Below are 8606 nucleotides of genomic sequence, written 5' to 3'. Positions count from 1 at the left end.
TTGAGACTCCCTCTCTGTGTTCCTCTTCCCAGAATTCTCCTAGTCTGGTAGCCCCACCTACATTTCCTGCCTGGCTACATCCTGCCTGTCCATTGGCCAAAATGGCTTTATTCATCAACCAATAAGTGACATACCCACAGCATATAGAAGGACATCCCCCATCAAAACCCTAAAGTGGATCTCTGAGTTCGAGGCCAGCCTGGTCAACATAGTGAATTCCAGGATGGCCAGGGCTACACAGAGAAACCCTGTCTTGAAAAACAAAAGAAAATGAAACAAAAACGACAAAAATTAAAACCATAGCATCATCTGACACTGTGTAATTTTAAAACGTTTCACCCACCTCTCCCCTCAAAATCCTTCATCGATTGGCAGGCGTCCCGGCTACATCCCTATCCATCAGTCCACGACAGCCACCAATGTCCTTCCTGTCTCTGAGCTTGCTGGTTCCAGCTATTGTGTGTAAGTGGAATCATACAATGTGTGGGCTTTTGTGCCTAGCTTCTACTAGCATGTTTAAAAAAAACTTTTAAAAATTATACATATCTACCAACAGAAGCCTTTACCAACTGGCCGCCAGCCACCATGTTTTAAAGATCCAGCTATGCTTCAGTGTGTAACAAATACGCTGTTCTTTTTCATGGGTGAATAATATTCTACTGTGCGGATGTGCCAGAGAGTATGTTTATGTATTCACCCACCGATAAAGCACTTGCGTCCCTTCTTCCTTTGGACTGTTATGAACAACGCTAAGGCTTGCACATCTGTATGACCTTTTATGTATAAAATACTTGTTTTTATAGGGCATGTGTGTGTATATATGCACACGTGTGTGCATGTGTGTGTGTGTGCTTGTGGATGCCCGGAGAGGGAGTCAGATTCCCTGGAGCTGGGGATCCAGGTGGTTATGAACCACCGGGTGTGAGATCTGTGTGTGGTTCCGTGCAGACGTGCGGTTCCACAGTTACGGCACTCACTCGTCTGACGTGGTCAGAGTGTGAGAAGCCCCTCGGAGGCTCACGCATTTGGTCGTCTCGTGTCCAGGAGGCAGAGCTCTGTGAGAACTGTGGAACCTTTAGGGACTGGACCAAGCACTGGACCAAGTGAGTCTTGAGGATCTAAACCCCTGGCCTACACCCTGCCAGCTCTCCGTGTCTTGTTCCACTAAGATGTGAGAAGACAAGGGGGTTCAGGAATCCCCAGACACCACCTCCACCCCACCTTGCCCAGGAGCCGCCGGTGGCTAAGCCTTTCCCTCCAGGTAAACTGTTTCCCTCCTAACTGTGAGCCCAAACAGGCTCTGCCTCCCCCAAGTTGCTTTCGTCAGATATTTTTCCTCAGAGTGAGAAGTAACCGACCTGGTACCTCCAAGGAAGTAGCCACGCCTTCTAGGAACCGAGTTACGGTTTGAGAAACTGACAAATGAGCTCTCAAAGTGACTGCGAGGCTTCGCAACCCCGCCACGGCCTCACTGCAACGCCTCTTACGATGTGTAGTTAAGAGCCAGCTTTTCTCTTCAGTCTGTGCTTATGAGGGCCCACGTGTGATCTGGAGACCTCGGATCCCCTAGAGCTGGAGTTTCAGGCGGTTGTGGGCCCCGCAGTGTGGGGACTGGGAACTGAACCCGCGTCCTCTGTAAGAGCGCAAGAGCCCTTAACCACTGAGCAATCTCTCCAGCCTTATCACTACATTTATTTTTATCATAGCCTTCCTTGCGGGTAGGAAGTGCTGCTGCTGCTCTGAATTGCATTTTCCCAGAGACTGTTAACTCCATTGTCTGCCTTTGAAGAAGTGTTGAAGTCCTTTCCCCACAATAGGTCTCCACCTTGCAGCACATAAAACGTTTAATTCCGCTTAGATTATAGACCTAAAATCACAACAGCCTTGTAATAAGACAGGTGTAAATAGCTGTGGCCTCTGATGAGGCAATGCCTCCTTTGCTGCAACACACACACACCACACACACACACACACACACACACACACACCCCTACCCCCGTGGGCTGGTTGACATGTTTGTTTTTTATCACTAGCTTGTTCTTCATATATCCATATGAAAAACAACCCAATATTGTGTCCAATATTTGCAAACATTTTCTCCAGTTCTATGAGTGAGTTTTTATTCTGATGGCATCCCTTTTGCGGAGAAACAATCTACCTCTCATTTAAAGCACCCGATTTGTCTACTTTGTTCTCGGTCATTACTTGAATCGTAAATGCTACATCAAAGAAACCATCACCTAATCCAAGATTACAATTACTGACACCTACGTTTCCTTCCAAAGGCTTTATGATGTTGGCTCTTACACTGAGGTGCATGACCTTTTGCGTGGTGGGAAGCAGGGGTCAGTTGGAGCTTGAGCTGTGTCTCTCAAGAGCACACGATGACTCAGGGCTGGAGAGACGGCTCAGACGCTAACACACGCTGCTCGTCTCGGTTTGCTTTCTGTTGCTGCGGTAAACGCCGCGGGCTAAAGCAACACGGAGAGACAGGCGTTTCTGTCAGCTTGCAGTCTATTATGGGGGGAAGGCGTTTCTGTCAGCTTACAGTCTATTATGGGGGGAAGTCAAGGCAGAGACTCAAGGCAGGAACCTGAAGGCGTAAACGGAAGCAAATCCCATGGAGGAATGCTGCTTACTGGCTGGCTCCTCGCACCGTGCTCAGCCAGCTCCCAGGAACTACCTACCTGCTCAGGGACGACACCGCCCACCGTGGGCTGTGCCCTCCACGTCAATCATCAGTTAAGAAAATGCCCCACAGGCTGACGTGGTGGAGGCGTTTTATTTCATTTTTCCCCCAATTGTGATTCCCTCTTCCCAGATAACTTTAGCTCGTTCCAAGTTGACAAACAAAACACACGTACAACAGTGAAAGCCACTGACCTCGGTGGTAAAGGGGAGGGCGTGCCCAGGACTAGCCTGGTGTGTTTGGGGGCATATAAGCTAAGGTACACAGGGCCTTCCTGAGTCCCTGGAGCTTTCCAGTCCCCCCAAGGAGTTTCTCCAACTTCTCTTTTTTAGCAGTAATAGGATTGAACCTAGGGCACCAGGCATGAAAGGCAAGGAATCTACTGCAGAGCCGCAGCCCAGCAGCCTTTCACGAGTTAGTTTAGACGCTCACCAGCCTGGCTTCTTCAGGAAGCTGTGTGTGCTGCAGTTGCGGGTGACCGTTCTGAGGCGCGCCCTGGAGTTACAGCTGTTCACACAGTGAGCTGTGCACCAGCCAGAGCCTCCGGTCTCACAGACGGACTTCCCGTCAAATCAAATAGCAATGGTTCCCCGGGGACAGGGCCTTCCGGGAGTTCTAAGCCTGTTTGTACTTCCCCTCACTGGCTGCCATGGGAACTGGCCTCACAGCCCTCGGAGTTGTGTGAATACCAGCTCTAGGCCTGTGGCCTAGCTGTGGAATGAGTCAAATAAAAACCAGCACCAAGCTGGGCGGGGGCGATGGCTCAGTAGGTAAAGCCCTTGCCGTGCAGACACCAGGGACCGAGTTAGGAGTCCACGTGCCCATGTTAAAAAAAAATACATGTCTGGGTGTGTGCACACCTGCAGTCCCAGTGTTCAGTAGGTAGAGACGGGAGGATCCCTGGGGCCCAGGGGCCAACCAGCCTAGCAGAATCTGTGAGTTCCAGGTGAGGGAGAGGCCCTGCCTCATGAGGAAGGTGGAGGGTGACTGAGGAAGAGACCCAACACTGACCTCTGACCTCTATACACACACGGACATGAACACGCACATGAAACATGCATGTATACAAACTCCACACATGCACACACACAAGACCCCATAAAATATGGTACTCTTACTGTGATCCAGTGTGTGTGTGTGTGTGTGTGTGTGTGAGAGAGAGAGGGGGGGGGGAAGAGGAGAGAGAGAGAGAGAGAGAGAGAGAGAGAGAGAGAGAGAGAGAGAGAGAGAGAGAGAGAGAGGGAGGGAGCTGACACTGGTGTCTTTGGTTACTCTTCACCTTGCTGTTGAAGCAGGGTCTCTCGTGTGAACCCACAGCTTTCTGACTGAGAAGGCTGAGCTAGCCAGCTTGCTCTGCAGTTCCCGGGTCTCCACCTCCCATGAGCGGGGACTACAGGCCACCATGCTCAACACTAGTGTTTACACAGGTTCTGGGGATCTACATTCTAGCTCTCATGCTCACACGGCAAACATTTTGCCTTTCCCCATCCCTCAGCCATGTTTCAAAACTAGTGATAGACTTTAAGCATGGTGGCACACGCCTTTAATCCCAGCACTTGGGAGGCAGAGGCAGGGGGATCTCTGTGAATTTGAAGCAAGTCTAGTCTACATAGCAAGCTCCCTGTCTCAAAATAAATAAATAAATAAAACAAAACAAACACTTTATTTCTTGTAAGGTTTTAGTCAATTTTCCAGTGTTCACACCACCTTTACAGAGGGGTGGGTTCTGGGTGTACTTCCTGTGTCCTCGCGGAAGTCAGCCATGACCACTCATTTACACACTGCCTCAGCTGCTGTTGCCTGGTACCAGGCATTGAGGAGCAGATGTAACGGAAACCATGTGGGTTGCGAACCTGAAAATACATGTTTGCCAAACCCCACATCAAGATGAGAAAATGACAGTGTTGGGAAGGGGATTAAAACTGAATTGCTATTATTCTGAGATTGTTTGACATTCAAAAAATCTGAGGGCTGGGAATACAGCTCCACTGGTAGAGACTGTGAGGTTCCAGGTTCCCCTGCAGCACTGGGGAGGGAGAGGGCTGGAGAGAGGAGGATGGGAGAGAGGGCAGGAGAGAGGCCACAAATGCCTGGAACTCCAGCTCCAGTGGATCCAATGTCCTCTTCTTTTTTTTTTTAAAGATTTATTATTTTATTTTTTATGCATACAGCGTTCTGACTGCATGTTTGCCTGCAGGCCAGAAGAGGGTGCCAGATCTCATTACAGCCACCATGTGGGGGCTGGGAATTGAACTCATGGCCTCTGGAAGAGCAGTCAGTGCTCTTAACCTCTGAGCCATCTCTCCAGCCCTCCAATGTCCTCTTCTAACCCCCTGGATACCCACACACACGTGTACTGTGCACACACAGACACATACATAAATAAATGTCTTTAGAAGGAGAGGTAGAGGAGGAGGGAAACAAAGGACAGAAGGGAGGAGGAAGTAAGGAAGGGAGGGAAGGAGGGAGGGAGGGGGGTGGTGCACGCCTTTAATCCCAGCACTCAGGAGGCAGAGGCAGGAGGATCTCTGTGAGTTCAAGGTCAGCCTGGTCTACAGAGTGAGTTCCAGGACAGTCAAAGCTACACAGAGAATCCCTGTCTTGAAAAAGAAAAAAAAAACACTGCGTGTAACCAAATGCGAGGATAAGAATACAAAACTCAGCCACAGGGCTTCGATGCCCAGTCAGAACAGTGTGAGCGTGTGCCTTCCCCTCTCTCCCGTGGGGAAAAGCAGAGATCTCAGCGCACAAAGCAGCTTTTGGGGACTGAGGAGTCAGCGGAAGAGGGAAATCAAAACTGGAAACAAAAGCCAGAGAGATGGCTCAGTGGGGGGGGCGCTGGCTGCCAGGCCTATGACCCAGGTTCCGTCTCCAGGAAGCGCGTGCTGGAAGGAAGGAACCAACTCCCACAAGCTGTCCTGCTGAACTCCACAGGTGTGCTACAGCACACATGCACGCGTGTACACACACGACAGATACATGCTACAGCACACATGCACGCACGTACACACACGACAGATACATGCTACAGCACACATGCACGCGTGTACACACACAACAGATACATGCTACAGCACACATGCACGCACGTACACACACGACAGATACATGCTACAGCACACATGCGCGCGTGTACACACACGACAGATACATGCTACAGCACACATGCGCGCGTGTACACACACGACAGATACATGCTACAGCACACATGCACGCGTGTACACACACGACAGATACATGCTACAGCACATATGCGCGCGTGTACACACACGGCAGATACATGCTACAGCACACATGCACGCGTGTACACACACGACAGATACATGCTACAGCACACCTGCATGCACGTACACACACGACACATACATGCGATTTTAAAAGTTTAAGCCAGGCATGGTGGTGTGTACTGTGATCCTAGCATGGGGGAGGTAGAGGCGGGGATTCCTGGGGTTCCCTGGCCAGCCAGCCTTGCCTACTTGCTGAGTTCCAGGCCAGGGAGAGACCTTTGGGAGGAGTTGGGGGGAGGGGGTGAATATTGTCAAAACGTACTGTACAAAATTCTAAAAAAAAAAAAAAAACAAGGCTTAAAAATTAACCTCTTTTAAAAAAAAAACCAAGGTGGACAACATGCAGACTTATGTGCACCACACACCCACCCCCACACACACACACACACGATAAAGTGAAGACCACGATGGTGGGCACTGGCGAGACGCCAGCCCTTGTAGCCCTGTGTGCCAAGCTCAAGCTCAGGTCTGTAAAATCATCCACAGGCTTTTCCCGTTCTCACCCGTCTTCCCAGCTCCAAGCCAAAGCCACGGTTTTTAGACTGGCCGGGATCTTCCCACTGGAATCCAGGCATACAGAGCAGGTAAGTGGTCTGTCTTCCACCGCATGGGGCGCCAGCCAAAACTCATCTTGTTTGGTGGTCAGGTTGTGCCAAACATGGCTCGGATGCCTGGTAATAACTCTGACAATAGAAAAGGAAATGCTTATGGGCATACTGAATGCCAGGGCGCTGTGGTAAGCACGGTACAAGTGGTGTCTTGTATGCCTCAGGGCTCCTTGCCCAGGTAGTTAGTTACTGCTCACTCCTGGATGAGGAAACAGACTTAGGAAGGTTCCGTGGTTTGCAGACGTCTACTGTTTGCCTGCCTATATACAAAAGCCACTCCTGGGCTGCCACACAGCCTGTAAGAGACAGGGTGCACACCTGCCCATCATCCTTCGGAGGCAGAGGTTGGGAGGATAGTGAGTTCAAGGCCAGCCTGGTCTACACAGCAAGACTCTGTCTAACGGAGGGAGGCTGGGGGTGTGGCCCAGTTGGCAGAGCGCTTGTCTAGAATACAGGAAGCCTGGAGCTCTGCCCCCCAGCACTGATGAGCTGGACATGCCTGTAACCTCACATTCTCGAGGTGTAGGCAGAAGCATCAGGAGTTCAAGGTCACGCTCGGTCACATGGTGGATCTGAAGCCAGTCTGAGCTACATGAGACCCTGGTTCAAAAGGAATAAGGGGAGCAGGAGGGAGGGGAGAACGAAAGAGAGAGAGAGAAAGGAGAAGAGGGGGGGGGAGGAAGGAAAGAACTCAGAGGGAGGGCAGGGGAAAGGAGGAGGGAGCAATGCTCACCCCACGCCACCCCTGCTTATCATACGCACAGCTATAGTGCTTCCCTCTGCTCCTGACACACCAGGCAAGGCCCCACGAGCTGTCTGCATGCGGCTGCTGTGCAGGACCCGGACCAGAGCCCGTCGGTCAATGTCGGCTTCAGAGGCCTGAGTCCCAGGCATCCCCAGGAGACCATGAGAAAGCCTTGAACTTCGCTCCGGCTCAGCCCTCAATGTAGAGTCGTGCTGCGGGTGGTTTTTCTTCGGGACAGGATCGTTTGGAAAGCCATAAATACACATCCAGATGCCTGTGACGGATAATAAACTCGGCTCCAACAACTCACTTGGGTGTCCATAAATCTAGCCTGCCCTTCCCTCTGCAGTACCTGTAAATCAGGGGCCATCCCCGCCTCCTCCCCACCGTCCCTTGGGGCTCCAATCTGCTGTCCGTTACTCCGCAGGTGCAGTCCTCCCGTCCCCAGCACGGCCACCATGGGGCTGACCTGCATCCTACCATCACCCTGGGGGACCCAGTGTCTGCGGGGTTTTAGGACTTGCTTGAGCAGCTCTGAAGAGCTGAACAGAAGCCGCTCCTGCCCCCCCCCCCACATCACAGTCTACACAAGCCTGACAGCGTAGCAACGCGCAGTTCCCCTCCCGGGTACTAGCGATTTGAATTTAGCACCTTGCACTTGCCCTGCCACTGAGCCACACCCCAGCTCCTCACTGGGGGATTCTAGGCAGGGGCTCTACCACTGAGCCACACCCCAGCCCCTCACTGGGGGATTCTAGACAGGGGCTCTACCACTGAGCCACACCCCAGCCCCTCACTGGGGGATTCTAGACAGGGGCTCTATCGCTGAGCCACACCCACCCCTCACTAGTCCCAGGTACCCCATCCTACTTCACAGATGGGCAATCTGAAGTCGAGTTATGCAAAGGATAGACTTAAGGCCACCTGCTAAATCGGCATCTAGACAGAACACCCTCCCCTCCAACCCCTTCCCTCCCCTCCCTCCCCAGGAGGACTCATTTGGGCTTGTGGTTAGTTACAACCACGACCAGGCCAATCGTGGCAGCGAGGCTTCACAGCAGCACTTCCTCATATTGGGAAAATAAGAGACTAGGCACAGCTAGACCTCAGCTTACCTATCTGTAAAATAGGACTGGCTGCTTCCATCCGCTCTGCAGGCCACAGAGCTCTTGTGAGACAGAGACAGGGATGGAGGGAGACTATGAGTCATGGGACCCTCCACTATGATTTAAGCACCTGCCGGTGGCCAGCTCCATCCCGGGTCTCTGGCTCCGGGC

The 8606-nt window shown here is 51.8% G+C and overlaps 2 long non-coding RNA genes across 2 annotated transcripts; both read right to left on the bottom strand.

The window, feature by feature from the left end:
- Positions 1-2106: 2106 nt before the first annotated feature.
- Positions 2107-3240, bottom strand: LOC121133896. Its single transcript, XR_005870906.1, has 2 exons — positions 3122-3240; positions 2107-2471 (listed from the first exon to the last, which is right to left on the bottom strand). It is a non-coding gene; the product is annotated as an uncharacterized LOC121133896 (long non-coding RNA).
- Positions 3241-4366: 1126 nt separating this feature from the next.
- Positions 4367-7586, bottom strand: LOC121134061. Its single transcript, XR_005871075.1, has 3 exons — positions 7347-7586; positions 6480-6659; positions 4367-4542 (listed from the first exon to the last, which is right to left on the bottom strand). It is a non-coding gene; the product is annotated as an uncharacterized LOC121134061 (long non-coding RNA).
- Between the last annotated feature and the right edge of the window lie 1020 nt (positions 7587-8606).

Source organism: Mesocricetus auratus, unplaced genomic scaffold, assembly GCF_017639785.1.
Source record: "Mesocricetus auratus isolate SY011 unplaced genomic scaffold, BCM_Maur_2.0 Super-Scaffold_100025, whole genome shotgun sequence".
Taxonomy (NCBI): Eukaryota; Metazoa; Chordata; class Mammalia; order Rodentia; family Cricetidae; genus Mesocricetus; species Mesocricetus auratus.
The sequence above is the reverse complement of the archived record's forward strand: the minus strand, read 5'-3'. Positions and strand labels throughout refer to the sequence as shown.